Here is a 13,529-nt window from a genome sequence, read left to right as displayed (position 1 = left end):
GCGTACTCACTCTTGCACTCTCGGAGACAGACTGAAATGGCCAACTCGAGCCCCTGTCCAATCCCTGTAGAGCAGAAGCCTCTCATCTGCACAGTGGGGGGGAAGCTGGGAGCCCCCACCCAGGGTCCCTTTGAGCCCAGACAGAGTCCTTGAGCTGAGGGTAGCAGGACCGGCCAGGCTGGAGGCACCCACTTTGGTCTGGCCCAAGCTGGGAGGGGTTGTCACAGCTGGGTCTTGGAGTGCAAGGCCGGGTGCCTGGGAGCCCCTTCCTTCCCCAGGGCCACAGTTCTGGGTCCAGGAAGGCAGAGAGCAGCAAAGTCAATCAGCCCTGCACTTAATGTGGGCTGCTGTGTGCTGGAGCCCTGCTGCCTCAGTTTCCCCATCTGCAGCGGGGAAAGTAATGTGGACCTTCCAGCGTGGTTAGGGTCCTGGGGGTGGACGTGTCCTCCCCTCTGCCTGCCACCTCTGTCCCTCTCCCCCTCGCCTGGCCTCTCCACCCCCTGCTCTCTGTGTGCGGCGGCCGCAGGCAGGGCCTTCCCATTGTACTATCTTTGGGCCCTAAATTAAAATTGATGACATCTTGAAATGAGCAGTGAGGGTAATTTTGCTTCTGAGCCGGGATGCTAATGAGGCCCCTTAATGGTGCAAACGCCAAGCTGTGTCACGGCAGCGGTGAGGGGGGTAACGGCCGCGGTAAGTGCCGGTAATTACACCCTGTCTCGCTGTATTTTGGCTTACACGCACACTGCGCGTGCAGACTCACACGCACACACGTGCTCATCACCACGCTACCCCTCGTGAACGCGCACGGCTGCACGCACACGAGCGCGCAGTGCATTCTCAAAGCTCGGCCCGCGGTGGGCCCCTGCGGCGCGCAGGTCACTCCTGAGATGGGCGACGTCACTGCCCCCGCCCCGGACTGCTTCTCTGTGCCCGCTACGCACACTGCGCGTGCAGACTCACACGCACACACGTGCTCATCACCACGCTACCCCTCGTGAACGCGCACGGCTGCACGCACACGAGCGCGCAGTGCATTCTCAAAGCTCGGCCCGCGGTGGGCCCCTGCGGCGCGCAGGTCACTCCTGAGATGGGCGACGTCACTGCCCCCGCCCCGGACTGCTTCTCTGTGCCCGCTTGGCATGGATGGGCCCAGTGTGTTAACACCCATGCTTGCCCCACGCGTGTCACGTGTGTCCCCTGCACATCTGAAGATGCTGGAGGCGCTGTACCAACATTTACCTGCGTGCTGTCGGTGCGCGAGTGGGCACTTGCACACCCGCACGGCTGTGCGCACCCAGGCCGCTTACCCTCCCTTGCTTTGCTTGCTGTGGCCGGAGAAGACGCCTTGCAGCACATGGGACCAGCTGCGGAGCCCTGCAGAAATGACCCCCAAGTCCTCCTCTCCGGGTGGCACGAGGCCAGCGCCCCCCGCCGAGCCACACCACTGGCCCTCACTGCGGCCACCACAGAGTCACCCAGGAGCGTGCGTGCGCTCCCCAGGGCCCCGCGGAACCCATGCCCAGGGCATTGCACACTGGATGGGCACACACACCATGCATGCTTCGTACACACTGCCGCGCTGGTGCAGGGCCCCGACTGTGCCGCCAGCGAGGTGGGAAACCCCACAGAGCGGTGGGCACTTGGGCCCCGGAGGCCGGCAAAAATCCACCTTGCTGCCCAGAGCGGCTAACAGCGGGGATGTGAGGCTTTGACGCCCGGTTCTCGGTCCCTGGTCTATCACCTTTTGTTGTCCTGAGCCCCTGCCTCCGTTTTCTCCTCTGTAAAGGGACAGTGAGGTGTCCCTGGCCTGTAATGACGTGAGAGGCAAGGGAGCCACCAACTGTGCAGCAGCCTGGCTGGCCCACAGGAAGCCCGCAGATGCGCAGGCAGATGAACGCCCCCTGACAAGGGTGTGCTCGAAGTGTGAGGGGCCTAGGACGGCGCAGTGCAGGGTGCGGAGGCCGTGCCCACCCCAGGCTGGGGGCCTCGGGGAAGGGGCCCAAAGTGGCTGCTGTGTGCCGCCCCGTGCTGAGGAATCCCACCGGGCAGGCTTTGCCACCCCAGGAGGGGACTGCGGTGTCTGAGGCACAGGTGAGGCAGGGAGGGCGAAGACACCAGTGACTTGTGCAAGGACAGGAAAGGCTGACGTAGCTCAGGAGACAGGCGGGACGTTCCGCTGGGGGAACAGCGTTGGCCACCAGGCTCCCTTCACTCTGTCAGCCAAGCACCTGGAGCTTTCCAACCTCGGCTCTCGGGGACACCGGGAGCCTGTGGGCAACCTGGAGCGGGTTCCTGGTCCCACTGGGGGCTCCGGAGCCCAGCCTGGTGCCCTGGAAAGGCACTGGAAGGGGGGTTGGGGAGTATGCAGGGGACAGCAGCTGAACGTCTGCCACACTCAGCAGCACAGCCAGGCTCCTACCTGAGGGATAAGCCGTGGACAGGGGCGGCAGGACCCTCCTCGGCTGGCCACCATGTCCAGCGCTGTCCCAGGGCCTGGCGGGCTCGTCTGCTCGTGACAGCCCCGCTCTCCAGCGCGTTGTGGGGGCCGTTCCCACTGCAGTTCATTCCAAGACTCGGTCAACATGCACTGCCTGCAGGTCTGTCCGACCCCCTCGCCTGGGGCTGGCACAGAGGGTGCCCGGCTGGCCCATGGGAGGTGGGATCCTCAGCTCCAATGAGGGCCAGCATCCCAGACTCGCCTCTTTTCAGCATCAGCAACTGGGGGCCTCCACTGGGCCTCTCTGCACCTGTTCCCCCTGTGTCAGGTGGGAATCATCACCCCGAATTCCAGGTGATGATCCCTGGGATGGACTGAATCACATCTGCCAAGGCACTAAGGCACGAGAGGTGCCTCACTCCTGGCCTGCGTGTGGAGGGGACTTTCGAGGGGAGGACAAGAGCACCCAATGTTCTTCTCTGCTCCCCACTCCCTGCAACCCATCTCTCTGTTTCCCAATCCCTCTGCACCCCCTGTCTGGGCGCCCATACCCCATCACCCAGCCTGGTTCAGGGGGGCCCTCAGGCAGCAGGTGACAGTGGGGACTCAGGAGACCCTGATTCCAGACAGCCTCCCTGCTTCCCCGAGGGCCCTGCTCCAGACTCACCAGATGATTGTGAAAGCACAGAACATGGCACTGTGCCCCTCAGAGCCTGGCGTGTGGGGCCATGGGCTGTGCCATGGGCTGGCCCGAGAGTGGGAGAGAGCCAAATTCAAAGCTCAGGACTGTTTGTCCTGGGTGCATGTTGCTTTTGAGCCACCTCAAAACAAAGATTTCCTAAGCAGACAGTGAGAGCCAGGCTGGCTGTGTTCACCGGGCCAGGCAGGTCGCTGTCCCCTGCTGTCCCCCGCTGTCCCCGTGGACCCGCCAGTCCCTTAGCCGGTGGGTCCTGGGAAAGGGGAGGGGAGAGGAACCGCTTCCTAATGCACATTAGGGTCTGCTGTGTGGCTAATCATGTGGTGCTGGGTAATTAAGAAGTTAATTAGTGCCATGTCAATTAGGGTTCAATTAGTGCCCTCTTAGAGAACCCTGGAAGACCCTAGCGCTGGAAGCCGCAGGAATGGGAGGGGGTGTGTCGGGTGTGGTCCTCTCTGCCTCTCCTCTCTGGGGTCAGTGATTTTACTTTCCCCCTCACTCTGCCCCCCCCATGGGCCCTGGACTTGGAGGTTTGAGGCCCCCTGAGGCTCCCCAGCCACCAGAGGGCACCTGGAAGTCATTGCACCCTGCTTCCTACACCTGCCTTCGGTAACTCTTGGTTGCTCTTCTTGTGGGAGGGGGGAAACTGGACCCAGACAGGTTAAGTAAAGCACTCCAGGACACACAGCCCAGGAAGAGGCGGACATTCCCAGTCGCCCTGCAGGGCGATCATTTTGGGATTCCAGGCCCTGGCCTACGTCCAAAGACAGAGAGACAAGGCCAAACTTGGCCTCTCCTTCAGTCCACAGGCTCTGTGGAAACACCAGGGTGCAGGGGATTCTGGGAGCACCGGGGCCTCAGATTCCACCCCAGCTCTGGCCCCAGATGCAGGCCTGAGCTCCCTTCCCCCAGCAGGGGGAGCAGGGGGTACTTGGGGGAGGGGAAGAGGTGGGATGCAGAGGAGATAATTGTTCCTGCTCGACAACTTTTTCTAATTAGGGACCAATTATGTCCTCAGGTACCTAATTGGGGTCCTGGTAGATTTTCTAATTTGCTAGGTAATTACTGGCCAGGAGCCCTACCAGCATGGAATCTGGGGAGGGACTGCGCTATCACAATATTTAGGCTTTGTCTTTGGGGGCGGGGCCAGGGGAGCTTCGCCCCGGAAAAGAAACCGGGTCTTTGGCCAGCGCCCCCACCCCGCCTGCTGTTCCCCACTCTGCTCTGCTCTGCTCTGTAGCCCCTGCTCACCCTGGCCAGGATGGGAACATCTGCGGCTTTTACCTCCCGGGCAGCAGAGTGACTGTTGCAGGTAGCGCAGACACAGGATCTGTCCAACCCCACTTGACAGATGGGGAAACTGAGGTGCGGGGTGGTTAACAGATGGGAATTCACCTCACGTGAGTGTCCGAGAGGTACGGTCGGTGCCTCACGATGTGACCACTGAGCGGTAGGGCCAGGGCAGGACACCAGGCAGGAGCAGCCCTATCCTGTACCTTATTGCAAAGTTGCGCTGTCTGCCTCAGTTTCCCTCTGAGGAGTCATCTCCTCTTTTAAAAAGCGTCTCTTTGAGGAAGAGCTAACCCTCATTTTGAGGGTGCAATTTGTCTTGGTTTGAAGCTATTGCCACAACCAAGAGGGTGAATTGGATTGGGCCACACCTCCGGGGCCCCTCTTGTGATCTCCGAGTTCCCTCTTTGTGTCCTTCGGGTGACACTTGGGTCCTCTGACTTGCTTCCTGCCCTCTCTTGAATTTTACCTAAATGGAATCAGAGCACAAGTACCTTTCCCTCTGGCGTCTTTCATTAAGCACTGTTAGAGCCATCCACCAGCCCAGTGAGACCCAGTATTGAGAATCATTCACACTGTTGAATGTATCAGCAGCTCATCCCTTTTCATGTCTAAGTAATACTCTGTTGTGTGGACATACTGATTTGTTTATGTGTTCAACATTTTAATTTTTTTTTCTTTTTTTCTGAAAAAGTGTCTTGCTGACCCTATGTAACTCAGGCTGGCCCTGGATTCATTATGTAGCCCAGGCTGGCCTCACACTTACAGTGATCCTCCTGCCTCAGCCTCCTGAGTGCTGTGACTACTGCTCAGCTTGCTATCCTATGAGAATTCACCTTCGCATATGGTACAGGTTATGCTTTGAAGTTAGCTGTTTGGTAGATGAGTAGCCAATTGTTCCAGCAGAGCCCTTGCTCTTGGTTGGAGATAGTTTATCGCCTCTGTGTGGGCCCATTTCCGGACTGTCCAGTCTGGTGACGCGTTTTTCTTAACTCCTGTAGCTTACTGCTCAGGTGGTTCTTCGTTTTCCACTATTTGGGCTATTTTAGTTCTCGTGTGTCCTATAGAAATTATGGAATCAGGCTGGCACCCACACACAGGCTGGCGGGAGCTCTGAGTAGGATGGCACTGAGAGTGGCAGGGATCTGCTTGGGAGAGAACTGACTTTTCAATAATGTCGGGTCTTCTCATCCAGAGCACCTGTCCCCTTCTGCTTTAATTTCTGTCAGCGATGACTTCTGATCTTTCCCGGACACCCATCTCACAAGTCTTAGTGGATTCATCACACAGTTTCCAATGCTACTGTAAAACTTTGCTGGTAATTTGGGGCTGAACAGAGTTCTCAATTTTATTGGTTTTCCTCAGAGAATCAGGTTTTAGCTTCACTCCCTCTTTGTTGTTCCTCTTTGTTTCATCGCTTTCTGCCTTCATCTTTTTAATTTATTTTCCTCTGCTTACTCCTTGCTTTGCTTTTCTAATTCCATTAGGAGCACTTTTGATCATTGACTTGAAACTTTTTTCTTTTCTTTTTTTTGGGGGGGCTTGAGACAGGGTCTCACTATGTAGTTGAGACTGACCTGGAACTCACTATGTAGCCCAGGCTGGTCTCGAACTCACAGTGATCCTCCTGCCTCAGCCTCCCAAGTGCTGGGATTACAGGTGTGCATCACCACGCCGGCTTCTTCTTTTCTAATATACGTACTAGTAGTATAAATTCCCCTCTAAGTTCTCTTTTAGCTGCATCCTACAGATTTTACTTATTGTTTTGGTATCAGGGATTGAACTCGGGACCTTGCACTTGCGAGGCAGGCAGCAGAGCTAAATCCCTGGCCCCCACTTTTTTTGAGACAGGGTCTTGCTCAGGCTGGCCTCAAACTCACACTGATCCTCCTGTCTCAGCCTCCCAAATACTGGGATTACAGGTGTGCACCACCATGCCCACCTCATTCTACAGACTTGGACAAGTTGTGTTTTCATTTTCTCTGTGTCCAAAATATCCCCAGGACTGTTGGTGTGTGTGTGTGGGGGGGAGCCACACAGGGCCTCCCTGCCGTCCTGTACCTGGTTCTGCCCCTCCCTCAGCCTCCTGCGCATCCTCCCCCGTCCACACAGCCTTGGTCACCACCCTTGGGTCTGCAGGGAGCAGCAGCTCAGATGCCCAGAGCTGGGTGATGGTGAGGACCTTCAGAGCTCACCGTGGGGCTCTCCGCAGTGCGCAGACCCGGTTGGGTTGTGCGTCGCTCAGGACCCCAAGCTTCCGGAACGGGGATTTAGTGGGCTGCGTGAACCCGGCTCTGACGGCTTCTTTCTCCCCAAGGGGGAGGTCTGATGGTCCAAGTCGCTTGAGTTTGGACTCTGTAAGAAATCATCGCAGACTGGGGGCTTGCGCAGGACGGACGTGTGCTCCTACGGCGTGGAGGCTGCCAGTCTGAGCTGAGGGTCAGGCTCAGGGGAGACGGCCCTCCGAGCTGTAGTCACCGCTCCTGCCCTCACACGGTGGGCAGCAGGGACAGCAAGCTCTTCCTCTCCTATGGGCACAAAACCCTTCCGGGTCCCTGCCTATGACGTAACCACCGGGGGCGGCTCCTCCCACCAGCTCATTCCATTGGCTGCTTGGCCCTTCCTCCCTCCCAGTCCTCCCCCCATCATTTGGAATTGTCCTAACTGAGCCCAACTGACAGTCATAACCTGTAATAGAGTGTACCCTTAGGCCAGATCCTGTGTGTGTGTGTGTGTGTGTGTGTGTGTGTGTGTGCGCGCGCGCGACACTGGGGATCGAATCCAGGGCCGTCACACTGAGCTCCAACCCCAGCCCACTCTTTATTTTTTATTTTGAGACAGGGTCTTCTTCCTAAGCCACTGTGTTGCCCATGCTGGACTTGCGCTTACAATCTTCCCACCTTCCCTGCCCAGAGCGCTGGGCCTACAGGCGTGTGCCACGCACGGCTCAGGCTAGGGTTTTAAGACAAAACGCCCAAGAGGGGTCCAGCTTTTTTCGCCGCTCTGCCGCCTGTCTTTGGACGGAGTTCAGGGCGAGACCAGTTCAGCAGCCACACCTGTCCAACGTCTAAGGACAGAGGCCCCGCGTGTGACTGGGGACCCTGAGCTTTTCCATGCGAAACCCTGCCGTGCTCTAGGTAGCTGGGTTGGTTTCACTTAATGCCCTGGCAAGATGCGTGTCATTGATTGATCGATCGCAGTGCCGGGCATGGAACCCAGGCCTCGCTCATGCTAGGCACACGCTCTGCCACTGAGCGGCACCACCCCGTGGTGGAAATTTAAAATGGAAAGAATCAGTTGGAGCTTCTGTCCGTGCCGTGAGAAGTGCTTCTTAAGCATCTGGGTTTTTGTCTGTCTGTCTGTCTGTTTTTGTCCTGTGCTTCTTTTGCAACTTCACTACCTGCTCTTTGGGCAGCTGCTCCTCTTCCCCGCCCTGAGGCGGATGAATACTGCAAGGGACCCTCTTCTCAGGGGTCTCCTGGGCACACCTGATCGCTCTCCACCACATTCCTCCCATCTACCTACGTGGAAAGATTTGCTACTGCTAGCGGACACGGAGGCTGAAATGGGGCCGGAGTGGGGTGGGGTTCAGAGAGAGAAGGAAGGAAAAAGAATCCTGGTGGTGCTGCTTCCCCAGCTCCCAACCTGATTACAGGAGCTCTTCCTATAATTTTTCAAATACCAGCACATTCCTTCCAGCTGTAGGAGCCAATAAATTGCTCTTTGCTTAAATTGGTTTGCAAAGGATTTCTGTCACTAGCCTTGGAGGTGCAGAGTTCTCCAGATCCCTCACCAGGAGAGTGAGGCTTTGGGGGCCACACATCCGTCCCTCTCACAGAGAAATGAATGCCAACACCAGGCAGATGCTTTCAGTTACAAATAGTAGGAAACCTAATACAAGTGTCGTAAGAATGATCACGTAGCCGGGCGTGGTGGTATACCCCTGTCATCCCAGCACTCCGGAGGCTGAGACAGGAGGATTGCTGTGAGTTCGAGACCAGCCTGCACTACATACTGAGTTCCAGGTCAGTCTCAACTACATAGTGAGACCCTGTCTCAAAAAACAAAACAAAACAAAACAAACAGAACGATCACATAACAGGTAGAGTGGTTCCAGGGTTGGTTAGTTCACTGGTGGAAATGTCATAAGAAGCAGATATGTGTGTGTGTGTGTGTGTGTGTGTGTGTGTGTGTGTGTGTGTGTGTGTGTGTATTTTTCTGCCCTGGAAGCCTTGATATGTCTCTTAATGTGCTAGGTGCAGCCTTTATAGTCCCAAGGTGGCTCATTCTAAGGTACTGATAGACAACTACAAAGGGCAGAAATGAGAATGCTTGTCTCTTCTCCTAGAAGTGCCAGAGACTTGCCCTCATCCTCAATGGCCAGGGTGGTGTCACATGATCACAGGCCATGTGACTGGCTTGGACCGATCATAACTCATGCCCTGGTCTGTCAGTCTCCTTGAGCTCATGGCTGCCTGGAGGGGTGCAGATTAAACTGGGCTCCCTTAAGAAAAAGAAAGAGAGAGTGGCTCTTGGGTAGAGTAGCTGCCCTCCAGTATCCATCCTTCATTTCTTTCATAATAATAGAATCCTGGCTGAGCACAAGGTCACCCAGAATAAAGATCATCCTCCCCAGCCTCCTTAGCAACCCAGGTTCTGAACAACGGAAGCCAGCAGATGTGCCAGCCGCTTCTGGAATCTTCTTTAATCACACCCAACAGGAGCCTTCTGCTTTCATTTGCTGTCTGGAATGTGGATGGCCCACACTGGACCATGAGAATGAGGGCTGGGCTGTGCTGGAAGGGACCTGGGACTCTGGGACATAAGGGACCCTATTTCCTGTGTCCACTCATCCAAGCTGGCGTAGGGTAGACGTGACCCTAATGGTGCAGCCCAGCTACCAAAAGTCACAGGAAGTGACATTTTGGAGGCCATGGCAAGTTAGTAAAAGCCTAGATTAGACCCAGGGGAAGCCCGGCAGTTGGGGCCAGGCTCGGCACAGTACCCTCTGTAAATGGCACTGGACAAAGTTACTCAAGGTCTCCAGGTCAATTTCCTCATCTGGCAAATGGGGATAATGACTCCCACCACCGGCACATTTTAGAGCTCAGGGCAAATTTCCAACAGCCAGTGAGTGAAGATGAGACTGATGAAATATGCTTTGGGGCTGAGTGTGTTAGCGTACGCCAGGCATCCCAGTTCACAAGGAGGCTGAGGCAGGAGGATCCCAAGTTTGAGCCCAGCCACATTGTGAGTTAGTGAGACCCTGTCTCAAATTAAAAATTTTAAAAAGGGCTGAGGATGTAGCTCCATACAGGGGTCCCGGGCTTAGTCTTCACTACTGGAAAGAAAAAAAAGAACAGACATAGGCTATGGACCTGGTCTGAAACAACATGGCCACCAGCTCACAGGACGGGCACCACTGATCTGACTTCCTGCCCAGGGTTCACACCCTTGTGTCTCTGCCACACCGATGGGGGCTGTCTGGCGTGGGGCCCGAGGCCAGTCAGAGTGGACACAGGGGCTCCTTTCTTGCTGTCCCTGGTGGCAGGGAGTACACACCAGAGACGAGCTCGTGGCCATGTGAGTACCCACCCTGGAAGCCGGGAATACACAGAGGCCTTGTCTCAAAAACTAGATAAACAGAGAGAGAAAGAGACAAACATTCACAGCCCCCAGAAATCCTTCCTGCCTCTCCCAGCGTCCCTCCAGGGCACTTCACTGTGGCTGGCAACGGACCCTGAGGTTCTGACAGCACGGGTGGGCCTCGCCTGTTCTCGTGTCGCGTCCGTGGGTCTGTAAGGTCCACCCGTGACGCTGGGTGGTTACCGACCCTTCGCAGGCGGGACTCTGGCGACGCCCCCTGCTGTCTGCGCGCTTGTACTGCAGCCGGCCGGCTAGCGGGTTCTGCACCCGGGGCTGCAGGGCAGAGCGCCGCTGTGCTCCTTCCGGTCTGTGCCGCTTTGGCCTCTGGGACCCGCGGCCTTGTGCAGGCTCTGCCCTGTGCTGCAGGGCCCCTCGCCTGCCCCTCCCTTCGGACTTCTTCTCCCAGGAACCTCGCTGGGACCCCCGAGTCACACGGCATGTGTCACTTCTGTGCGTGCACCAGCGTACACCCCAGTGGTGACGCCTGAGGCCCCAGATACGGTGCATGGCCCCAGGCAGTGGGCTGCTGGGCGGGCTGCGGGCACTGAATGGCAGAGGCCAGACTCCCCTTGCCCGGTTAGAGGCAGTAAGGTGGCAGGCGCTGCCCAGGGCTGGGGCCTGGGTTACGGGGGCTCCTGCAGTGCTGGTGACCCCGCGGTATGTGCAGGGGGCTCCCCTGCTTCCGTCCCGAGCTGCCTGTCTCACGGCACTGGGGCTGACTTTGCCTTCGCTGTGAGGGGCCTTGGCTGCGTCCTCCTCCCAAGGGAGGGGAATTGTACCCTGCCGGCCAGCCTGTGGGCCAGAGCACCAGGGGCACCCTGGGGAGGAGTGAGGGTCTGCCAGGCCCTGGACAGAGAGCCTCCCACTCTCTCTCCCTGCCCACCAGGAGCTGGGCGATCTGGCCACCTCCTCCTCCTCCCCATGAGGGTTGTCCTGGCTGCCTTCTCCTCTGCAGCCCAGGAAGGCCTTGGGTGAGGGCGAGTCCTTCAGGGTCCAGGCTCCCCAGATCCCTTCCTGCACAAACGACCCACACGCAAAGTTCAGGGCCTGCTTCTAACTCAGCCTAACCCAAGAGGGAGTAAGGCCCAGCCTGGCAGCCTGGGCAGAGCTGTATGTAGATGCATCTTCCAGAAACAGCCCCTCCGTGGACTGTAAAAGATGCGCGGGAGGTGGGGAGGCTCCTCTTTCCCACCTGCCCTGTGGTTCCTTGTGGGAGGCTGTGTGAGCATGCGGTGCTTGGGGCTGCAGTAGCTGTTTTGGGACCAAGAGAGGAGACGTGGGTCACATCCTGCGCAGAGGAGAAGGCTGGAATCCAGGCTCCCTGGCAGCACCTGAGCCCTCTGATCAGCTTAGGTGTCACCTTGTCTTCATTTCTAGGTAAGGGGACCATAATGCCCTTATGAGTTAAACCGCATGTGCTCGGGGTTTCAGCTGCTTGTTAAGAATATTTATTATTGGGCTCAGTGGTTCTGCCGCCTGCCTTGCAAGCGCAAGGACCCGAGTTTGATCCCCAGTACCAAAAAAAGAAAAAAGAAAAAAAAAAAAGAGAATATCTATTACCAGTGGAGATTTAGCTCAGTGGTGCCACTGCCTACCTCTCAAACACAAGGTTATGAGTTCCATGCCTGGTACCAAAAAAGAAGAAGAAGAAGAAAAAAAGAACACCTACTAACCCCATGGCCCTTGCACTCTTTATTTTTTTTTTGAGACAAGAGTCTCATTATATAGTTGGGACTGGCCTTGAACTCACTATGTAGCCCAGGCTGGTCTTGCACTCATGGTGATGCTCCTGCCTCAGCCTCCTGAGTGCTGGGATTACAGGAGTGTGCCACCATGCCCTGCTGACCCTTATCCTCTTTCACATCATCTCCTCTCACTGCTACACTGCACCTCAAGGTGGCAAGAGAGGCCGGTGTGTGGAGGGGCGCAGGCAGAGGTGCTTGAGGACCTGGGCCCAGGAAGGGAAGGGACAGGGAGGTTCAGGTTTCCAGGTTCCAAGGACAGAGTGCAGGAAGGCGAGTGCGCCATCAATCCAGGCACGGTGTGCGTTGTTATTGTTATTAGGCAGCGTCTCAAGGCTGGCACTCGTGTTGGCCTGGACAGGCCCCCAAATGGTCCCATAAATCCCGGCCATAAAGAGTAATGGGGAGAGACAAATGAGATAATTAGGAATAAATCTCACCGAGGTCTCTATCCATCAGCTCCCTGGAACCGGCCAATCTTCCGAGCCATTAGCTGGGCCCCTAATTAACGCCAAGCTGCCCTGCTCTGCCAGGGCTCTGTGGCCGGGAGGGACCCAGGCTGAGGGCACCGCTGCCCCCACAGCCCGCAGCGGGTGACCTTGGGAGGAGCAGGGGACAAGCGCACGTCCTGTCTCCCGGGCCCCACTGTGTCTGCTCTGTGCTTTTGATGTTGCTGCCGGCGCCTCCTTTCTCTGTCTCACTCCAGCACCTGGTCTGCTCAGCCCCAGTGTCCCTTTCTCATCAGATGCCACTGAGGCAGGAAGATCTGAGTTAGAAGGAGTCACAAGGCCAGCTGTCACATCCAGGCAAAGACCCCATTTATACCCTAGCTGCGGCGGTCCCTTCTCTTGGGCCATCCTTAGACTGGAGCTTGCCATCCTCCTGCCTCAGCCTCCCAGAAAGCTGGGATTACAAGCATGTGTGCCACCATGCCCAGCAACTCCTGCTGTTTTAATCTGCCAATCTTCCCCCTTTTGTAGTTACATGCAGCACCCCTACTTCTTTGGGGGAGCTTCTCCTTCCCAATTCTGCATTCTGGTTCTGGAGGGGCAGCCAAGTAAGCCACCCTCTGGCCCTGGAGATGCCACCTGATTTTGGCCTGACCTATCACAGCCCTCCATTTCCTGGCACAGTGATTGGCCCAATGGTGGGAGTGTACCACAGACTGGGCCAGTCAGAATCCTTCCCTGGTCTTTACTATGGCAGCTCATGGCCTCACGCTGGCCCTGTCTCCCCTCCGTGCTGGGAATGCCCACCCTGTGAGGGTAACCAGAGCGAGGGCAGTCCCTCAGCCTCCTGGGCACAGCAGGCCAGACTGCCGTGCCAACATCAGAGACACCACAGAGGCGGGTGGCTCCCTGACTCTGGACCAGCAGACTTCCGCTTTGAGGACCCAGGGGTCCACAGGAAGCTAAGGCCCAGAGAGTGGTGGGGCCTTGTGCCTGGGACCCACGGCAGAGCTGGCCTGAGAAGGGTCACGCGGTCTGGCCTTCCAGTGTGGTGGGGAAACAGATGGGCCCACAGGGGCGCTGCAGGAGAGTGGGGGGGTCCCTGATTTTTCCTGGAGGCTGCGTGTGAGCGAGGTGAAGAGGTGGGTGGTGGCCACTAAATGAACGCCATCTGCTGCTGGCAGGGACAAGGTGGCTGGGCTCGGACCAAGGTGGCTGGGGTGGGTGAGGTGGGGTGGGCAGGGGGCTCGGGGGGGAGGCCCGGG

The sequence above is a fragment of the Fukomys damarensis genome, unplaced genomic scaffold (genome assembly GCF_012274545.1).
Source record: "Fukomys damarensis isolate Sample0158 unplaced genomic scaffold, DMR_v1.0_HiC HiC_scaffold_20, whole genome shotgun sequence".
In the NCBI taxonomy this organism is placed as follows: Eukaryota; Metazoa; Chordata; class Mammalia; order Rodentia; family Bathyergidae; genus Fukomys; species Fukomys damarensis.
The sequence above is the reverse complement of the archived record's forward strand: the minus strand, read 5'-3'. Positions refer to the sequence as shown.